We start from the raw sequence: 22,526 nt of genomic DNA, 5'->3' as shown, positions 1-22,526 counted from the left end.
TGGACTAAAGTTGTTTTCAAAGTACTTTATAAACCATAGTGAATTAAAATCACTATTAAAATATATTAACTTTGCTGAACACATAAAATACATAAACTTGATTACACACACTGAAACACATAAACTAGAAATTATTAGCATGCATTTATTAACTATCAACTTCTAATTAAGTGTTCTACAGCAAGGTTTAACCGAATTCATATAAATGGAGAAATAAATTAATGTACCCAACATCAACAGAATTTGAGTTTCTGCACTGCACAAGTACTTTAGTGGTTGAACTTGTAAAGATGCCTCATGAGTTCATCCAAGACTCAGCAGCTCTCTCTAAATCCAGGAAATGAAATTGACAGCCAACACAAGATTTTTGTGGTACTATAACTCCTTTGTAACTGAGAAGAGCAGCCAAGGAGTCCTTCACCCAGAAAAGTTTAGGAGTCTGGCCATAATGAAACGAAAGGCTATGCACATACTAAATAGGAAGATCATCAGCCAACTCATTCACTCACTGGACCCATTTTAACAACTATTATGACTGCTACACACTAGCTCTAGCCCTGCTGACAGGTTATCAAATATGAAAGAGTAAAATGCAAAAGCACGTCTGCATCAGGACTCCAGATCCCCCATGTCCTCATGTTGCACACAGACAACATCTACATGTAAGGAATAACACCTTGCATGTTTTATCAGCTGGGCTAGCAAACTGTATGTATAAAAAGACAAATAGAAGGTTGTTCTGGTAAAATGCCAGCAGTCTGTTGTACACATATCCTCAGTTAACCTTTGTAAGAAATCAACACTTGGCTACAGATGTAATATTAAATAGTCTTTGTTGTTTTTTAAAAAATGCAAGAGTGTGTTTCAAGATAAGTCACATGAGGAAGTGTGCTCCCTGGTTAAACAGCTGAAGCAGTCATCTGTGTGGGCTCCTTGTTCGCATAACTGTAGGAACTATTTCTACAGTTTGCATTTCACTAAAATGATAAACTGACATTCACTTGCCTGAGTGATTCAAGATGCAATAGAACAGCCTTCATCCAACTGCATGTTAAAGAAACTTAATTTCCTGCTCTCAAAGCTGCCATAAAACTTCTTTTGCTCCATGCTTTTTATTGTTCTTCATTCTTGATCACAGAGCCCAAGAAAGTAAAGCATTTTACAACCCCAAACCCCAGATCTGGTGATTTATGCTTTCGTGTAAATGCAGCTTAATGTGGATCAAAGTTCACACTGATAGTTCCTATTTTTAAAACTGAGCTGACAAATGAAGAAAGAGGTTCTGAGGGAGAAAATTTAAGGGTGAGGGGAACCAATGCTACTTTGTAGTCTTTATTATTAACTAAAAGACAGTGTGTGATTGGAATTGCTTTCTAGATTTTCTTTTTTTTTTAAGGAAAGTTATAAACCAGCCACAGTACTTTTTTTTGCATGTTTCCCAACAACCCCTTAATTTGTATAGGTAGTTGTAAGTTGACTGTAACTTGATGCTACACATATAAGCTGAAAAGACAAAGTGCAACAATATTCTCAAACTGTCCTTTATATTACTGGATCAACAGCCTACATTAACTCCAAAAGAAGTAAGTATAGCTTCATTTGGATAAACAAGAAAATGAAATAAAACAGGAGAGGTGAGGAGTCTTAACATCAATTCTCTGATTGGGACACAACAGGACAATCTGTGCGACAGAAGTTATAGGGACAGGGCATGTGACACTAGGATTTTGGCCCCCAACTCTGACACACTAATTAAGCTTATGGCTTTGGAGAATCATTTAACTTCACTGAAGCCCATTTTCCTCAACTGAAAAATGTATTCTTTAGCCTTCTAATATTGATGACAAATCCTATCAAAAAGGAATTTCTAGACTAAATCCTTACTTCCATGTAACTCTGCTTATGACCATATTTGCATACAGATACCCATGCACACTCACCCAGTATTTGGGACATATGTATGTTTAACTCCAAAGATTAAATCCCTAAAGAATCTAGATGGCTTGAGAAGAGAGGCTATGGTATCCTGGGTCTACCAGCAAGTTAATTGTGTTTATTTCCATTAACACAATCCAAATGCAATGAAAAAAGTTTAGTTGATGACATTTATAGAAGGGACACTGGAGCCTCGTCTGCACACGTTTCAAAATGAGAAAGCTACAGTTCAGAGAGTTTGACTACATATATGAGCTTAATCACAAACAGTCCTCCAATGTGATAACAGTCTCAAACCTTTAAGCCTGATAGGAAAACTCTATGTAATAGAGTTTTAAAGACTACTCTTTGTTACACAAGGGAATTTTTCTTAGTTTTTCCACTGCACTGGCTTCCTCGCAGTAGCTCAAAATTCCCATTCTCATAGGCAGAGGATCACCACGACCCGTGAGAGGAACAAAAGGAGCTTTTCTCCACTGGGATTTCCGGAGTTAGGGGTACAGAATAAAACCACCGTGCAGTCTCCTGGGGGTTCCTCTTTCCCAGACACCACTGGTGGGAAGGGCTAAGTAATCACAGCCAGCCTGCAGGTGTTTCACTGGGCTAGTACGCTACTTTGGAAAACATTCCTTTTCCTTTTTTTTTTTTTTTTTTTTTTTTGCCATCACAAAAAATTAGGAAAATATCTGAACTTCTTCTACCACTTCTTAATATAATACTTGAATAATGCACTATGCTGGGCCCACATTCCTTGGGGCATCAACCAGGCCTCCCTTCAGCCTGAGAGACCCAGCCAGGCGCAGGCCACTGAACCTGTGCTCCCGGCTCCCCCAGGGACAGCTGCGGAATGTTTTAGGTAGCAGGTCATTTAGCCCAATTTACTGAATCTAGAGGAAAATTGTGGCCCCTATTTGTGTGAGGGCAATAAGCTACAGCAGCCCAGGCGAGAATGAAAGAGCAGCCTCCTACAAGCAGAAACCTGACAGCACGGTTTCAACAGACACTCAGAGACAGAAAAACAAAAGGGGGGTGGGGGAGATGGGAAAGAACTCAGAGTGTGGCCAAGCCACCTCTTTCTCCTGTGAATGCCCCCAGTGGGAGATATTCCCCGCAAAAGGTTTCAGTTCTCCTGTGTATCTCATGGTGTCTAACACAAAACCACATGTACCATATGTAAAGCAGGACTTTTTGCCTTATACAGAAGATCAGCTCCACTGTACCCTGACTTCTCAGGTCACTGATACCCCTACACTGAACCATTATCTAACTAAAGAAGTGAAGACAGAGGGTAGCAAGAGCTCTCACAAGGACTCCCTCGGGTGAGGAGGCAGTGTACACTTGCACTTGTTAGTGGTGGACCTTGGCTTGTGTTGAGTTCAACTCTTGACCCTGTCAGCACTTGTGGGACCCTGAGCAACGTACCTGGCTACTCTAGGTCTAAGAAGTGGGAGTAAGAGTAACGTCACCCATGCAGGGTCACGGTGAAGACTCCATGAGAGAATGCACGCAAAGCAAAGGCTCAGGGTAGTGCTCAGCTCAGTAAACAATGGCTTAGTGGCCAGAAAAATGTCCCTGGTCTGATATTACAATTCCCTAACCCTTCACACAGACTTACAAAGCTCCTTTTTATATCCTTGTATGTTTAACATAAATCCGTAATCCCCTCCGAAAGCACAGTTAAGTGCAGTTAAAGTGTGTTAAAAGTAAAAGAAAGAGGCCTTAACCCTGAGAAGCTCAACTTAGGGAAACACCCCTTTCACACACTGGCATCTGGCAGCTGGTCCGATGAGCCCTACCCTTCTACGAAATCCCTGTCCACTAATCTCTCCTTGCATCTCTTTCATGCACTGCTCCCTCCAGAGTCTCCTTTTACTCACCTGAACGCGATCGCATGTCCACCCAGTAAATAATTTCCACACACCTGCTGTGTGCCAGGCACTGTGCACCCTGCTAGCAAACCAAGAATGGGCAAAACTATGGCACTAATCAAATAAAATCATACAAATACAGCAAAATTACAACGGTTACTGCAGAAAGGCATCCAAGGTGCTGCCCAGGGCGGCCTGAGGACAAATAGGAACACACAGTGGGAGGCGGAGTGGTGCAGGGTCAGTCTCTGGAGCTGGCATCCAGCTCTGCCTTTAGTTTCATAACCTTAGGGGAGTCACTTGACCTCTGTGGGACTCCGTGGCTTCATCTGTAAAATGGCAGTAACGCCAGGCTAACGTGACTGCTACGTGAGATCATACAGACATTAGCTCAGGGCCTGGCACAGAGTAGCACTCATACCACTCAATAAATAAAGCTATTGTCATTGTCAATATTACCATTATTATACATACACTTGAGACCTGAACGAAAAGGTAATCAATAAGTGTTTTGGTTCTCCAAGGCCAAATGCTGAGCTTTGCTACATTGAAAGGCAATTCAAGAGAGACAGTTATATATGAATGACAATGACCCATGGACATGGACGACAGCAGTGCGGGGACTGACTGTGGGAGCAGGCGTGGGGGCTGCTGGGCAGAGCAGGGCAAAGGGGGAAAAACTGGGCCAACTGTAACAGAATAACGGTAATTAAAAAAAGAAAAAAAAGAGAGGCAGCTATAAATGCTTTCAGGGGAGGGTACACTAAAATAGTAATAATCAGATAATCCATTAAAAAATCCGTGGGGAATTAGTAGTCGATCAACACTAATGACTGGAGTAAAAGATCAGAACAGAGAACTGGCCAGTTTTAGCAATGGTTCCTTTGTCAAAGCTCTTTTCTGTCATCTTGATGGGACACTGATGTAACTATTACAGCCCAAAAGAGGAAAGCAGGAAAGCAGCCACCTCCAATGGGGAGGGGGGGAAAAAAAACCAAACCCGATCCATAAGTCTAACAGCTGGTGGTGGCAGCCTGTCAAACTGAGGAAAGTTAATGTCAAGAACAGACGCAAGGCAGTCTCTCACTGTTATTTTTGCATGATTATTCCCAGGTGTTGGTGCATGCTGAGCAGTAGCCTGGCTATTTATCACTAGAGAGAGCCCAAGAGCATGGGAGTGGGGGAGCAGGGAGGGTAGAGACAGGCGGGGAAGAAAAGGTTATTTACACAGATAGCAGCACTTAGTGTGTGTAATCAGAGGGCTGAGGAGGGGAATCTGCAGAGAGATTCTGGCAATATTTTCTCTGTTCACCTTATTTCAAGGACTTTCCAAGTGCTGGTGAGCCAGGGAGGCTCCAAAGCTGGAGAGTTGGTGGCGGCAGCTTTGCATCACTTGAGCAGGGACTGTGTCAGCCAGTGATCGTTTCCAGTACCCAGACATGGACGGCAAAGGAAGAAGAGTCACCAAGGCCAGGCCAGGGGTGCGCCAGCGGGCCCTCCTGCTCTGCACAGGTCCAACAAAGGGACAGTCAGGTGGCTCAGGACGGCTAGTGCTGCCAGGCAAGGGCGTAGGGGAGCTCCGGGCCAGGGAGACAGGCAAGCCTAATGAAAGCTTCTCGCCCACACCCCAGGGCAGGTCTGAACCCTGATGGGGGCTTGCCCCAGGTTTCTTCCATCTGTGGCCACAAATCTCCACATTCTTCTTGCTTTTAACCCCTCAATCCTGGGGTTCCAGATCGCCAAGAACCAGAATGGGAATGGAATTTTATTTTGCTAGTCAATATGTTTATATTCTGTGAGCACGCTGGGGCATGATTACTTAATGCTCACGTTTTCTCTATATCCTGGTATCTATATCACATTTTATGGGATTGCCCACAGTCACCTCTTTAATTTAAAAAGCATTAGACAGAGGCTGCACTTCATGTAGGGGAAATCACAGCTCTTAAAGGTGACCACTGCCGCAGTCTCTCACTTTGCATGTAACCACCCTTTCTGCCTAAGGTCCCTGCCTCATTAGCAAAGCAAGGGAAGCTTTAAAAACTCTTTTCTTAAGCACTGATCTTTTCTCCATCCCTGAAAGACAAACCTGGAAAAACTGTATTCGGTCGTTCCTAATTCTGCCTTTCCTAAAGGGAGACTTTTCCCTTTAGAACCATAATCAAAGTGATTTGTGCTTTAAAGCTTGCTTTGAAAAATGACATAGGCATATCCTTAGTAAGGGTTATGTACCAGGTACCACACATTTTCTATGTCCTTTAACTCTCACAACATCCCCATTTTCTAGAGGCAGAAGCTGTAAGACCTCAGAGAATGGTCAACTTATCTAAGGAGCTGAAATCCAAGGCCAAACCCCTTTAAGTTAAAAGTGCATGAGCTTTCTTATAAGAAGAGTAACAACATCAGTAACTACTGTTCAACACATGTAACACAGCAGGGAGGAGTTAAGTTATACTCTGCATTCTTTCATTCAATCTTCACAACAAGATTGTGAGGAAAGTACTTTACAGATAAGAAATAAGAAACTTGGGAAAAGGAACTTTAAAAGGTCAAAAGTAATTTTAAAAGGTGACCACGCCAGAATTTGACCTTACACTGATGTACAGCAAAAGCAAACTCTTCTAAATGTAAAACAGAACACAGGTTGGGAAGAAACCTTCCTCCCAAGGTAATATTTTGACTCTTTTCTGTATGTTAGAAGCCACACACACCTTTTCATGCACATAGCTCAGAACCGTGCATCACAAGTGTCCAAGCAAATACTGCAATCCCTTTAGAAGCCTCACTTAAAAACCTCACTGAAACCAAAGCTAAGATTTGTTTTGTTGCTATTGTTTTAAATCATTCAATTCCAAAAGTTACAACTATATACAATGGCTGGGAATTATACCATTACTTTGGTTTTCTGATTCCCAGGTGTGAAGACCAGAGGCTGCCCTAAATAAAAGTAGCTGCTCAAGTGCTTTTAAAGGCTTAGCCTGTGACCTGTTAGATCCTGGCTGGGGGATGGACCAGGGCTCTGGCCCAGGGCTGATGCCTCCATTTCTAACCGGGACTCCTACCACCCCGAAATCGCAGAAGGGCCGATCCAGGGGCTCTGTGGTGCTGCTTGGGGAGGAAGCCACGGGGAGTCACTGACGGCGAGTGCATCACTCCAAAAATGACCCACATACAGGTCACGAGCAGAAACACAGACAGGCCAGCCACACATGTAAAATATACTTTAAACAGCAGTGACTATTTTTAATTTCATCCTCTAACAGCGACAGATTTTCAAAGAAAAAGAAAAGGTACCGAGTACGTAAAGATAAGAGTTTGATGAATCTACTCAATTCAATGTCTTAATTTTTCATTTGTTTGTTTTGAAGCCAAACCGAAGTCTCCCCAGAAGGCCCTCAACTGTGTAGAAAGTTCCACAGGAAAGTGACACCAATGGAGGCGGAGGGGACATTTCCACCACACCACATCAGTTATCACGTACTTAGCCTCATTTGTGTTCTTCAAAAAAAACCTGTCCTATTGCTGAACCACAGACTCTTCATCTGTTTCAAAAGTGCCACTGACACCCTCCAGGGCTCAGAGAGCTGCGTGTGCTTAAAATAGTAGCAGTAAATGATCGGTGTTTTCATATCTTGTTCATAAGGGTTGTCTGATTTCCTCTCATCCTGCCTACTTCCAGAAACTTTAAAAAAAAAAAAAAAAAGGCCCCAAATAAAGGAGACCATCATAAATGTACTAAAAAACACCTGTCTTCTTGAAGGAATCCTTTTCACGAGTCCTTTTACTTTGCACAAAGGGGAATTCCTCAAAAGTTTTACACAAATCCCATTTCTATCAATTAGATCTGGTCCCCAAACCCTAAGAATGTACCTTTTGGAAAAGAAGCTCAGTGGTAAAACTCTGGATTTTTAACTCTGGATTTTGCTTATTAATATGGGTGCACTGATACTAACAAATCAATTTCATAACCTCTGAATACTGAGTATCTTTGCAGATTCTGGCCATCAACACATTGCCAGTCTTTGCACGACCCTAAATTTCTCCTGAAATTAGGGTAAGACTGGAAGCTCTCATGCTCACTCCTGTGGACACAGGCATGATTTTAAGAAGGGAGAAAGGAAGGCAGGGAAGGAAAGAAAATCCTGTTTGATGGCTGGGGGTGGAGGCAATAGAATCACCTTATTCCTGATCTTCTCTACTAATAGCACTTCTTTACCTTAGACTAGGAAATCTTGTGACTACCTAAAAGGAGAATTTCATTCATTCACTTTCAAAGTCTAAGAGAATGTTTATTTAGAAAGTTACAAAGGTAGTAGAAGTGAGCCAGCTGGGCTGCTTAGGCTCAGGAAACATGTTACAGAGGCAGAAGGAGGGCCCTTGGAGCTTAGGCGAGAGAAAGGCAAAGGTAAGGCACCTGGAGGAAGGGAGAAGTGGGGAAAGAGAAAGCTGGCTCCAAAGGCAGTGCCCACTAAAAGGAGTATTTTAGACATTTGAATTAGCAACAACAAATAACAAGGAAGTACCTGAGTCGCACTGTGTGGGAACTAAGGTGGTGTTGGAAAGGGGCAAAAACCTGCCTTTCCAAAGCACGGTGGGTCAGCCACTGAAGGTGGCAATTTTGACCCCTTGCCCAGCACACTATCTTGCTACCATTCATTTTCCCTGTGAAATCTCAATATCACTCACATAAATGCATGTCTAAGAGGCTCCTAGCTAATTAATGTCTTGTCCCTCTTCCCTGCAGACCTTTCCAAATGCTGATTCTAAATGCTGGTCAATCTCAATAAATTACAGAAAGCTTTGAAATTTTAATTTCATATGACATCAACTCAGTAAAGATCTCCATAGTTTATCACAAAGATAAAAGGTTACAGAGAGCGCTAAAATCACAGAGGTCCTGCACCTACAGCCATCTACATACCTATCTTCAAGGATACCTTGGAGACACATTCATTTTTATCACAGCTCTATGAAAGGCAACAGTGAGCTTTCTCATCTGGTTTTGTAAACTGAAGAAAATAAGGTCTTGAGAGATCAATCACTTCCCAGGGTCATAGGATATCCTAGCAGGGACTATCATGACCTCTACCAAGCTCTATACCATAACTCGAACTTCTGAAAGTTTCTTTTCCTACCAACCCACCGACTGTCCCCCGACCTCCCCAACCCCCAAAAAGCTGTTCACAGATCCAGAATTCTGTTCTCCCTCCTGAAAACAGAGCAGGCTGTAAAAGCCGATATAGGTCATTCTCCAGGGAGAACCTCTCTTCTCACAGTTTCTTACTCATCCTTCCAGAAAGTTTATCCATAAAAAACACTCAAGGGGGATCGCTTCATTTTACAGCCTTCTGTGCCGCATGAGTTTTAACACATGTACTACTTTCATCATTTAAAAAAAAAAAACTGATTTAATTAAAAGATGCTAAGCCAGTCCACTTTAGAATAAAAGTCAACAAATGCTAATGCACAAAGAAGACCCGTGATTAAGACTATGATATCCCAACTCCACTGCAGAGGCCCTGAAATGAACAAGCCGAGGGAGCTGTAAGGACCTCTTTGGGGTGGGGCGGGGCGGGGCCGGCGAGGACAGTGTATTGACCCCCTGCTCTCCTTTTTCTTAGGGCTGCAGCTTAACGACGCCTCACCGCGGGAAGTTGGTTCATCATCCAACAGATTTTTGCCAGATGCCAAGAGGTGCCAAGCATTGCCTCCGGAGCAGCGGAGGGGCCCCGCGGAGACCGAGGGGACTAGCAGTGGCCCCGGAGCAGCTGAGCTCAGGGCTGCGGCCGGCAGTTGGGCCCAGGGCATTGTGGGAGCCCCGGTGGGCTGGGCCGGGAGCGGGCCGGCGGGAGTCGGGATGTGCAGACGCCACAGCCGGGGAAGGGACGCGGGTTCAGGCAGAGCGGAGTCATGGGGGATCGGAGCTGAAGGCGGAGGGGCCAGGGACGAGAGGGACAGCCGAGGCTAGTGAATGGGGCCCTCAAAAGAGCCTGGGTTCCTGGGGGGCTACTATGGAGTTAGGAGAGAGCCCTGAGGGTGTGAACGCGGGGGCGCGGGGCGATCGGCAGGTTCCTGCGGTTGGGAGCCCAGGCCGCTGCGGGCAGAGCGATGAGAGGGCTCAAAGCGGAGGAGGACGGCGGGCAGTGGGGAAGCCCTGCAGTGGTCCCAGGAAGAGATGGGAGCGAGGGCAGGGCGGCAGGGCAGCAGGGTGGGGGCAGAGGGGCTCTCCGCTAGGTAGGGGAAGGAGGTGAACTCAAAGCCGAGGCCCAGGTTCCTTTCAGTTGGTGAGGGGGCAGCCCCAATTCCTGGGGGGTGGGGGCGAGGGCGAGCGATCACCTGTGGGCAGGTGCACCGGGCAGGTGGGAAGAACTGTGTGGAACTCAAATTATCTAGACTAGAGAGGCATCCGTGGCATAGAGAAGTGGTGAGGCCGAACGGCTGGGTGAGATGGCTCAGGGAACTGTAAAGAGTACGAAGAGAAGGCGCAGAACCCTGCAGGCCCAGCACTCGTGGCTCTGGAGTGGCTGCTGAGGTCACAGCAAACCAGGGGAGAGCTGAGTTACCGACACCAGAGGACAGAGGCTCTAAGACCAGGGTGGTCTGAGGGGTCTGGTGTCTGACGCCACAGAGAAGTCAAGAGAAAACAGTGCCGTGAAGAGCTCCAGCCTACCATCTACTCTCTAGAAAAGGAGGTTTCTTTAAAGGCTAATAATTCCTAATGCAACCCTTAATTTCCCCCTAACAGCCAATGGCAACCCTGTAGTATGGCCCCTACACCTTTGTGGAATCTTCTGCCTCCATTTAGGTGAGGAAATAATGATTCACCGCGATGGCTACAGCCACCTCTTCTTCATTAGCTGACTTGATCTTCGAGAACCCGGACTCCACCCCCACATGCCAGCTCCATCCACCTTTTGATGTCATAGGCAACCAAGAAGAAAATGAGGCCTTCGCTTCAGGAGGCTGTATTGCAAAACCAACGGGTATCCCGAGTGTGCTTTTCCAAAATGACCCCAGCCGGTCCTGTCCAAAACACCTCCCCTGGAGAATCACTGCCTGCGCGAGGGCCGGAGGGCGGGGCGGGGCGGGGCGGGGCGGGGGCCGGGCCGGGCAGGCGCGGATACTCTCTTTCCTTCCCTTTTACTCTTGCTACTCTTGTGCCTTTAAAAATGTTCCCTCGTTCCCCATGTTCCTGTTCCCAGGCTACATATTCCATTTCCTCCACATGTGAGCACCTTCCCTTTCCAGACTTGGAGAAATGAGCCTTCACTGAGGAAGAACATCAAGGGCAGTTTAACCTGCTTCGGATATCTTTAGTCCAAGGGTTGGCAAACAGAGGCCCTTGGGCCAAATCCAGCCCACTGCCAATTTTTTATACAGCCCAGAAGCAAAGAATGTTTTTTTACAAACGAATTTTTACAATCAATTTAATAATAGCAACCATTAACTTCAAACCCATATTAAGTCAAATGATATCACCACCCCACATAAAGAGAATTCCATTCTTCTCATTAGAAGACACATATTACAAATTGTACTCAATTTCTATCATTAGGTTTTAATTTTTATCAATTAAATCTGTAGAAATTGTTTTCTCTCCCTCATTATGTAAGTACCTACATACTATCCTTGTTGTATCTGGGCCCACAAAGCTTGAAATATTTATTATGGGATCTTCACAGAAAAAGCTTGCTGACCCCTGATCTAATTAATGGCAAGTACCTGTACAGTTGACCTTTGAACAATATCAGTTTGAACTGTGTAGGTCCACTTAAGGTGTTTTTGGTTTGCTTTTTAAATGACTACTGTAAATGTATTTTCTCTTAGGATTTTCTCCTTTTTCTTTTCTCTAGCTTACCTTTTTAAGAATATAGTACATAATACATATACCAAATGTATATTAACTGCTCATTTTATCAGTAAGGCTTCTGGTCAACAGTAGGCTATTAGTAGTTAAGTCTGAGGGCAGTCAAAAGTAATATGCAGATTTTTGACTTCACAGAGGGGGCTGGCAACCCTAACCCCATGTTGTTCAAGGGTCAACTCTATTTTCAGTAGCTCACTTAGGTCCACCCATCGGCTCTAGCGGAAGTTGGTTGGAGATGCGAAGAAAGGATGGGGGAGGGGTATTGGATAAAAGCAGAAAGAAAGTGGAAAAAGGAAGCAGCGAGTGGGGAGAAGTATAGGGAATAAGAAGTAAGCATACACACGTATTTCTGAATGAAAGAAAGAGAAAAACATTAATTACCCACACGACTTTTTAGCTTTCCCTATAAAACCCAGGAGTGATAACTTGGAAAAGAAACATAAGGAGGCAAATTTCAATTCTAACTTAAAACATTCAATAAATATTTATTGAATATATTTTTGTAATGCCAGCCATTGTGCTTGGCACTAATATAGTGATAACCAAGGCAGACAAGATCCCTTCCTTCCCAGACCTAACCCAATTTTTTTTAATTTTTTCAACAAATTACACCTCTCTCTGCTCCTGTAAGAATAGATGAAACTTAAGCATCCTGTGTAACTTCAAGGTGTTTTTGATAACATTTTAATCTTGAATGCATTAGATGAAATAATTAATGTTCTCAAATACATATTTTTGGAGACTAGAAATAAATAAAGCAATCCCTGACACCTGGAGTTCTTTCACTCAGAAGTCTAAGTCATGAGTGGGACAACTAAGATCATCAGTCCCAAAGCTCATTCTCACAGAGAATAGTGACACATAGGTTAAGGTCTCATACCAAGTGTACCAGTAATGCTTTTGAATTGAGTAACAGATTGTAAAAAATAAGAATACAGTCTCTGTATTTGACTCTCAGATCATGAGCTTACTAGCTATATAATCTTAAATTTTTACTTTTCTAAGCCTCAGTTTCCTTACCTAAACTGGGGATTACTGATTTAATGTAATAGACACATCAAACGAGATAATCCATCTAAAGCCCTTATTATCCCAACCATATAATAGGTGCTCAACAAATGTCAGCTATGACTGTTATCACCAGCATGCACTGTGTCCACCAACCTGAACAGCACATTTTCCTTGTTTAACTTGCCACATGGCTAAACAAACAAACATTTAAAACATGCTACTATGATCTCTGAAAAGCAAAGAATGGTTTTCAAGTGAAATGGAACACTTCAAAATATCTGGATCTAGAATTGAACATTTACAGTTATTTAGAATCAGGTATATAGCAAGATTTTATTTGGGGGAAACAATGATTTTTCTTCCTCCAGAAGCCAGTGTTCTGGGAGGAACCCTACCCTAAGCATGAGATCAAGATCTTCTAGTGTCAGTATCTGTAAAATGGTATTAAGAATGCTAGCCTTAAAGAAACCATCATCAAAATGAAAAGAAAACCAACTGTATGGGAGAGCATATTTGACAATGATACACCGGACAAAGGTCTAATCTCTAGAATATATAAAGAACTCATATGGCTCAACACCAGGAAATCAAACAATCCAATTAAAAAATGGACAAAGGACTTGAATAGACACTTCTCTAAGGACGACATACATATGGCCCACAGACATATAAAAATATGCTCAAATTGACTAGCTATCAGAGAAGTGCAAATAAAACCACAATGAGATATCACCTCACCCTGTCAGAATGATTATCATTAATAAATCAACAAACAAGTGCTGGTGAGGATGTGGAGAAAAGGGATCCCTAGTGCACTGTTGGTGGGAATGCAGACTGGTGCAGCCACTGTGGAATACAGTATGTAATCTCTTCAAAAAATTAAAAATGGAACTGCCTTTTGACCCAGCAATTCCACTGCTGGGAATATGCCCTAAGAATCCCAAAACACCAATTCAAAAGAACTTATGCACATCTATGTTCATAGCAGTGCTATTTACAATAGCCAAGTGCTGGAAACAGCCAAAGTGCCCATCAGTAGACAAATGGATAAAGAAAACAGTGGTACATTTACACAATGGAATAGTACACAGCAGAAAGAAATTAGGAACTCCCACCTTCTGCAACAGCATGGATGGAATTGGAGAATATTATGTTAATTGAAAAAAGCCAATCAGTGAAAGACAAATACCATATGATCTCACAAGAGGAATCTAATGAACAAAATAAACTAATGAGCAAAATAGAACCAGAGACATGGAAACATGGAACAGACTGACAGCTGCCAGAGGGAATGGGGGAGTGGATAATGGTAGAAAGAAGGGGAAGAGATCAAAGAACATGTATGAATGACCCACAGACATGGACAACAGTGTGGGGATGGACTGTGGGAGTGGAGGGTGGGCTGGGCAGAGGAGGGCAAAGGGGCAAAAATTAGGACAACTGTAATAGAATAACAATAAAATATCCTTAAAAAATGCATTGTTTCATTTTTTAAAAAAAAGGAACGCTAGCCTTAGCTATGTCATAAGGGTTACTTCAAGAGTTTCAGATAAATTCTGTGAAAATGGTCTCAAAAGAATGCACAAAAGTAAGTAAAAATGAATATGATTCCCTATTTTTACTATACAGTCATTAATCTATTTTATTTATTCACTCTTTAGAGTTGAAAAGGAATGATGGCTTAGTGGGGGGAGAGACACAGGCCACACTTTCACAGCACCACTATTTCCAGAATACTTAATTTAACTGTCTTGTTCCAGAACAGACTTTAAGACAGCTATCACAAATTATCAAGACTGATATTAGGGGCAATTCACCCAATCCCATACTTATCAAATAAATCCTGTTCTAAAGCTTGGTCACATAGAACATAAGAGATCAGATCCAAAATAAATGGGTGGCCACAACTTTTAAAGTGGACACTATAACCTGTTCAAGATTTCTTAACCAATAAATAAGGAATTTTGTATGATGTAGTCAAACAAAAAGAAAGCAGATGATGGAGGAAATATTCTATATAATAACATCAAACTAAACACACCCTATGGGTGAAAGTTTATACGTTTATATCAATGTGTGTATTTCTACTCTGCCTCCCTTAATATTACAGTAATTTCTAGTTAGTCGATAAACAACTGCAAACAGTGTTAGCATTAGACTAAGCTAAATTTAAATTAACTTAATTTGTATCATGATTTAAGTCATCAGGCAAGAACTGGTATCTTTTTAAAATTGAAGAATGCATACTTATTTTTACCATGATGGTAATACACTTCATAAAACTCATATATACATATACTGCTTTTTTAAAAGAAAACAGTATTTAAAGATGGCAAAAACATCTTTTAAAGTATTCCAATTTTTTTAATTTCTAATAGTACAATCAAGACTTCAAATATGCACACATATTTTATAAAATCAGAACCATACTCAATCTTTTAATAGGTTTTTTCATATATTTCAGCTACATTATAAACTCTAATATAGTTGCTTTGTGTATCAAAACTAAATGAAGACTCCATTTACATCACTTAAAGACTACCTTCTCTAAGTTAATCATGACAATTTTTCCACACTGCATTAAAATCCAATAACCGTAACCGAAATAACTTATATTTAAATAGTTTTGTTTAATTAAAAAAGGGGGGAGTATTTCCTTCAACCACAAATCATTTTAAGATAAGCAGCTTAGTTAAGTACCTTTGGTCTTCAATGCTAATACTTATCAATAAATATTTATTACTTGATTAGGGTGCTTATTTTAATTACAGTCCTAAAATTTACTAGGGGAAAAAGAATGCTCATGTTAAAGCCACTATTAGGCAGTTAAGGACTAAGTGTGGCAAGAAGTGAAGATACAAGAAGCTAAACTGGAAAAAAGTTTTATGTATGTAAAATACCAAATATTATATAAAAGGTACATCAGTCAAGCATTTTTTTAAAGTAACAATTTTAAGTCTTCAATAAAAACTGAGAAGCACTCTGAGATCTCATGTAACTTCTGTTTTGTTTGGGTGGGGCAGAGCGGGGCAGGGGAGATATGTTTAGGTGACCCTGGTATTAAGTGCATTATCCCGCATTCTTATATTCTAGAACTCTAGGAACTTCATCACTGTAACAAATTATTAACAAAATCCCAATGCTCAATCTTTGCCATGTAATTTTATTCTAAATAAAAGTTGTATATTTTGGTAAAATATTTAACCTGACACACCTTAAAACGATATGAACGTCTTACAAAAGCAATGTAATTTTTCTAAATCCAGTAAAAGAAATCCCACTTTTTTTTATCCTCACCTGAGAATTGGTTGTTGTTGTTGTTGTTGTTGTTGTTGTTATTATTATTATTATTATTGACTTTAGAGAGAAAGAGGGAGGAAAACATCCATATGAGAGAGAACCATCAATTGGCTGCCTCTTGCAAACACCCTGACTAGGGATCAAACCCACAACCTTTCAGTTAATGGGATGACACTCCAACCAACTGAGCTACACTTGGCCAGGGCAAAAAATTCTGTTTCTTAAAATCAAATAATATGATATAACCACTTCTTTGACATCTACTATTTGGCCTAGAAAAAAAATAACTGAAGATTAATTAATGTCAGCAAGAAGACAAAGGGTCTCTGGGATAACAAAGCCCCAGGATATGCAAAAGTACACAAGACCAGCAGAACGACTTTAGAAATTATTTTCTCTTTGTTTGTTTTATAGATGAGGAAAATTAGCTCAAGGGCACAGGAGTTTAGAGTAGAATAAAGGCCCAAGACTCAGCAGTTCCCAATCAAAGCCCACCATGTTAATGCAATGTGCAACCTGGTTTCATCTCTGCAGTGCCCAGAATTCTGGGCAGATGGATGTGTCTGTAGCCAGCAATGTGTCCCCATATGGGCACTGAAGTAGAACAACCGATACAATTTCTGAGGCTGTTACCTCCTCCTCTAGTAAAACCTTCTTGCTTTCCCTTGCCCTTCTATAAAGTGGAGTCCTACACCTTGATGCATGGGTTCAGCACGTACTGCAACTGAACATTTGGTATAGTTTCACAGTTCTAGACGGCTTGTCCCGGCCATGTCACAATGTGAGTACTGACACACATTCTGAGAACTTCTTCCTCCCTGGTGGGCTCCTCTCCTCTCCCAGAATGTCATGGCCCCCCAAAGGCCTGGCCTTATTCCATTCACCTCAGCACAGATAGAAAGGCCAAAATATGGCCTTCCACCTCAAGCTGTACACCTGCCTGTGGAGAGCAGGTAATCTTTCTCTATCATTCTCCAAGTGCCTTGTTAGAGGACCAAAAAAAACATTTTCTTTCACAAGCGTTAGAAAGTCTAATATTTTGTCAAACAGAAATGAAAAATAAACCTAATCTAGGCTGTCACAGAATCATGAAATGCCTCTGGCAGTTCTATCAAAGTATGTAGACATGTACGGACTCTTTGAAGAAATGAAGCTGCACTTTATCAAGGGTGATTTATAAGCAACACTGATGTAGCTGGTAGATAACACTGCTGTCTAATCATTAGTAGTCAGACAACAGCCATGTGAACACATCAATTATGGGCCACTGCCAAAAGCCCTTGAGATCGTGGAGATTAACAGCCAATCCTCTGTTTTACAAGCTCACATCAAAAAGAATATTAATAAGAGGAGGGGCGATGTGGAAGCTTGTCAGAGTAATTCAGCCACTAAAACAAGGCATTTTTTTCCTCTCCTTTCTGTTGAATTGGCCCAAGGAAGACGCTGGCATCAGCTACAAAGTGCAATGCTGCCAATTTCTTGGAAAATGTTTTTCACTAACATATGGGAACTTGTAAGGGTCTGCAAAACTGCTATTTGGTGAAGAAAGGCAGTCCAGCCTTCCTCATACCCCCTTTTTAATGCTGGAATGAAACAAGTAGAGTCATATATAGAATTATTTTTTTTAATTACTATATATTGGCTTGTTTTCTACCCTCAAAATCAGAAATTCTGTAAAATCTCACATAGGTCTTATATTTCCACCACCCAGAAAATTGTGATTAGCTAAAAGTAACTGAGTACTAACCTGCAACATTAATGAGTCTCTTCAAATCAATATGGCTCTTGCCAATGTAGAACAAAAATCAAAATGTGTGATCCCTAACTTTAGGCACTTAAATTCTTTCTTTCCAACCGTCTCAGGAAGACAGATACAAATCCCACTGATAGCTCTGCAATGAGAATTAAACCAGCTCTCACAACCCACATATAGCAAGCATTTGCAAAAATGTGTGCCACAGGCACAGCATTTATTTCATACATACCAGTGAGGGCTGCTATATTTTGGTAAATGATCCGATTAAACCAAACAGCTGGCACTATCGGTTTAGCAGGGTTCCAGCAGGTTCCCTAGCATATGAACATAAGCCATGCTACACAATGCACGGCCTGGGTTTCCCCTGCTAACACTTAGAGATCTCTTTGAATTTTTATTTGTAGAACACTATATACAGAGTGTTTTCCTAATATCTCATTTGTTGTTCATCATTTCAAAATCAGCATGGGGTAGTGAGAAAAACATTAGGGGAGAAAAAAGAAGCATGGGGTTCCTGTTGTTTCTCAGTAGTCAAGCTGTTTGGCCCCTAAGTAAGTCACTTAATTCAAGGGCTTGCTGACAAGCAATTGTTAAATCAAAGATTCTTTACCAGGAGTTCAAAGTCTTTGTGGAGTCTGAGAAACCATGTAATTATAGAAGCAAAGGTTTATGTGTTTGTAACAGGCACACTCTTTTTTTTTTTTTTTTCCTCTGAGAGAAAGAGTGCATAGATGCACCATAAAATGCTAACCTAAAAAGAGTTAGGAAGCATGGACCTGGTGGCAAAGTCAAGGGCAGAGCGGTGCTTCTCTTTCATTGTATAGCATACTCTAAACATGTTTGCTAAGTAAAGGCACTGCATTAGTTCTACACCTCAGTTTCTTCAACTGTAAAACCACAGCAATAACAATAACATGTTCTCTGACAACCTTCCAAGGCTGAAGTGAAAATCAACAGGATATGGCTTTAGAAATACTTGCACATAATTTACAGTGTTAATGAATTCCACAAACATTCCTTGGGCAGCGAAATGCTAGATTAGTAATTACTGACTGCATGTTTGATATTAGAAAGGAAATAGCCTTCAGAGTAAATAACCTAGGAAAGTTACTTGGAGGGGGCACCTCAAAAGGAAATGATTCCCAGGCCTTGTTGATGTATCCTAGCAGCCCCCTCCAAAAAGATGTTCAAGTTCTCTTAATGGGGACCATCATCATCATCATCTTTTATAATACATCAGATTTTTGACTTCTTCTCCCTATCTCTTTTCCAGCAAATACTATCTTAATGTCAGAAAAGCACACGACTCACTAGAGACTCTAGAAGAACCACCATCACGCCCCAACTATCAAACATAGCAACCACCAGTTCAGGTGAAAAAGACTTTCACAATAAACACGTATAGTTTCAATCTATTAAATGTATATTGGCAAGTGTATTCTTTTAAAACGTATTTTAATAACATGTTGAGTTTAATAGGCCACTTCAAGGTAAAAATCAAACCACTGTTGTGTTTAACAACAGTTATGACTATTAATGACATATGATTGTAATCAATGATTATAGACCAAAGCTGTCAGAATGGGCCGCGCTCCAAATGCTTATACAAATTTCACCAAAGATGAAGGGGCCAAATTCCATCCCTGAGTTCCTAAGATCGCATTGCACTCCAAGCACCTGAGCTGTATTTTTTTTTTTTTTTTTTTTTTTTTTACAAATTAGATTGTTAACTTGGGTTAGACAATTTTCCCAAGGTCACATCTAAGCTGTAAGTTATAATAGGCACTTCTCTCTTACTTGGATAATGACTTCTTTTCAAGAGTAGCCTTCCACGTTAGCCCTGAGGGTTCTGTGGGTGACAAAGAAATGATCAGACAAAAATCGGGCCAGCAAACAGGATGCCATTACAATCTGTTATTCTGACAGAACAGAACCCTTCTGGGTAAAGCATCTTTATCTTAATTCTTTAAAATTCAACAGACATGCTCTACCAGACCCAGGAAAGCAGGTGCAACATAACCAATTATACAGATGCTTTAAAGAATTTAAAATGCCACATAAATGTAAGATATGTGGAAATCCAGATAATTCCCAGCAATGCTTTTGCCTATAATCTCTACAGGGAAGAAAGACAAAAGATATGGACCCAGAGCAGCCAGCCTTGAGGCCCTCCCTTCCCTGCAACACAGCACCTAATTACCAAGCATTACCTACAATCAGGCAGAGTGCGAAGTGCTAGAGAGATAAAAATAAATAAGCCAGCATCTATGCCCTGTAAGGTCTCAGTCTGGAAGAGGAAATGTGCATTCACAGACAATAGCAACAAAACCAGAGAGATGTAGACACAATCTACTTGTCTCCCATGCAATAAGTAGGAGTGGGGGAAAGTACAACTCTTTTTGAAACTGAAAGGACTCTCAGAAAATATAGTCCAAGAAGAAAGTAAGATTCAGAGACAGTGGCTTCTGCCCAGGGTCATAAAAGAAGTTAAAGCCAAAACATCCCCCCCAATTCCCAGTTCCAAAGCTTCTTCCTCTGAACCACAACCGACGCAGGAATCCAAGTCAGGGGTCTACTACAGGAACAATCAATCTACCTGAAGGCCGCGTGTGAGCAACCTCAGCAGGACGTACTGGCTCTGGTCTGCTGACTGAGAGGGCACCATTGCAGACTGGCGATTTTTCTGAGGTTCAGGTGACCAGAAGAGATGACCTCCACAGTTCAGACCCACAGCAGTAATACTTAAAACTTCATGCTTTGTGCACTCCCAAACATTTCCGCCTGCCTCTAGGACAATTATCTACATGCTACTAAACCAAATGGCTAACTAAGCAAAGCCATTGCTCATCTTTAATACTTAAGCAGTTCACTGTGCAGAATGGCTCTGCTCTAGGATTCTAGGAAACACTAGTAAGGGTATTTATCTGGCTGTAAATATTCCTAGGGCTGGAGCTGCAAATCATTAGACCTTCCTGCCCCACCTCCCGTTTGACCGAGTACACTAATTAACCACCCGTAAAACACTTAATGAAGTCATATTTAAAGCAATGTGATGGTGACTGTTCTATAAAGAACCTTAAAAAAAACAAAACAGGAAATTCTAGTAACCATTTCTAACATCTGCCTTTGAGGGAGAGAGAAAAAAGACATCTTCAAATGAGCTCTCTGAAGCTTTTCTAAATGCCCACAAAGAAGCTCCCCTGTGGAGTGGAGAATTATAATGGGGCAGGGAACCTGGGACTAGGTATTTGGGGAAAGGAAAAACATTAAGAACTCTTCAAGTGATGCAGATGCACAGCTCTGATTAAGAAACAATGCTTTTAATTAAGGGTTCAAGGATTTTGGATATTGGGTCAAAAATTATTTATATTGAAATATAACCCCAAAAGCAAGTAAGATAAAAATCATACTCACCTTCAAGTTGAAAATTATACAGACAGTCAACTACCACAACAATAATACAAGAAAAAAATGTTTAATAATCTTGGAGAAAAGTCTTTCTACACCAATACAAAACCCAGAAGCCATAAAAATAAATTGTAAGCCTGAGTACACAATTTAAGATATTTACATAGGGGAAAACTACCATAAACTGAATCAAAGTAAAAAGGAGAGAGGAAAAAATCTACAAGCACATGAAAAAAAAAACTTGAAAAACATGAAAAAAGTGTATTATATACACGAAATACTTTAAAATCAGTAAGAAATGGCCAAAAACTCACTAGAAAATTAGAGGTTAGAAACTGTCAACATGTAGGAAAATGAAATATACAGGCTTGTTAAAACGAAAAGGGCAAATTAAAATGATGGCCAACTCTCAGATTAGCCTAAATTAAAGCCAAAAAACTCTAATTCACAGTATTAGACTGCAGACATACAGGCAATTCATGTTCCATTGTCTGGTAAGAATGCAACTGATGAAATCAAGTTGAGGGACAATTAAATTCTGAAATGCATTCAAAATGATATTCACCAAAATAGTTACTGAAAAAGACTGGAAAACACTTAAATGTTATTAGTAGAGGATCAGTTAAGTAAATTATGGAATCAAATGTAGAAAGGTAACATATGATATCCAAGACATGCAGTAATAGGAAAAGAACAAGGTATAGATGTTTCTTTAACATGCTCTGATCTGTGTAACAATACAATATAAATATATATGCTTAAACATATGGAGATTATTTCAAAAAAGATCTACAAACCTGTTAAAAGTAGTTGGCTCTGGGGAGCAATTCCAAGGGGGAAGTAAAACCTACTTTCCATTATATAATATTTTAGTGCAACTTAAACTTTTATCGATGTATGTACTGCTTTTAAAATTTCTTTTAAGTCAAATAAAAAGTACTCTAATCAATACAACTGGTTTCTCAGGACTCTGGACTGGTTTCCAAAGTAGGAGACATGTTAAATTCCTAGGGATTATGCAAGAGCTCCAGTGAGGTGAGAGAAAAGGGGGAGTTTCTATTTATATTACTAACCCACCATTTAAAATTTCTGCTGTTCATAACTTTAGTGCTAATCAACTATATTAATACAATAGCTCCCTCACACATGTGCGCGCGCGCGTGCGTGTGTTGTACACACAATTAGAGACACCTGGAAAACATTCATTCTGGAAAAGTAATAGCCTTTTTTTTTTATGTCTTCTGAGGAAGGTACCTGAAAAAAGCAATTATTTATGATCTTGCACCTGAAGTCAGTTAATAAAATTCACACAAGATAACACCTCCATCTCTCTTAACCACTTAGAAACTAGAATGAAATCAAAAGACCTGAGGAACAGAGC

General features: G+C 40.9%; 1 protein-coding gene across 1 annotated transcript in view; it reads right to left on the bottom strand.

The window, feature by feature from the left end:
• The window catches only part of ZNF608 (zinc finger protein 608), a 104,588-nt gene that overhangs the window by 57,209 nt on the left and 24,853 nt on the right, over nucleotides 1-22,526 (bottom strand). The window lies entirely within an intron of this gene.

This window comes from Pteronotus mesoamericanus, unplaced genomic scaffold (assembly GCF_021234165.1).
Source record: "Pteronotus mesoamericanus isolate MK-2021 breed Mesoamerican mustached bat unplaced genomic scaffold, CSHL_Meso_final scaffold_167, whole genome shotgun sequence".
NCBI lineage: Eukaryota > Metazoa > Chordata > Mammalia > Chiroptera > Mormoopidae > Pteronotus > Pteronotus mesoamericanus.
The sequence above is the reverse complement of the archived record's forward strand: the minus strand, read 5'-3'. Positions and strand labels throughout refer to the sequence as shown.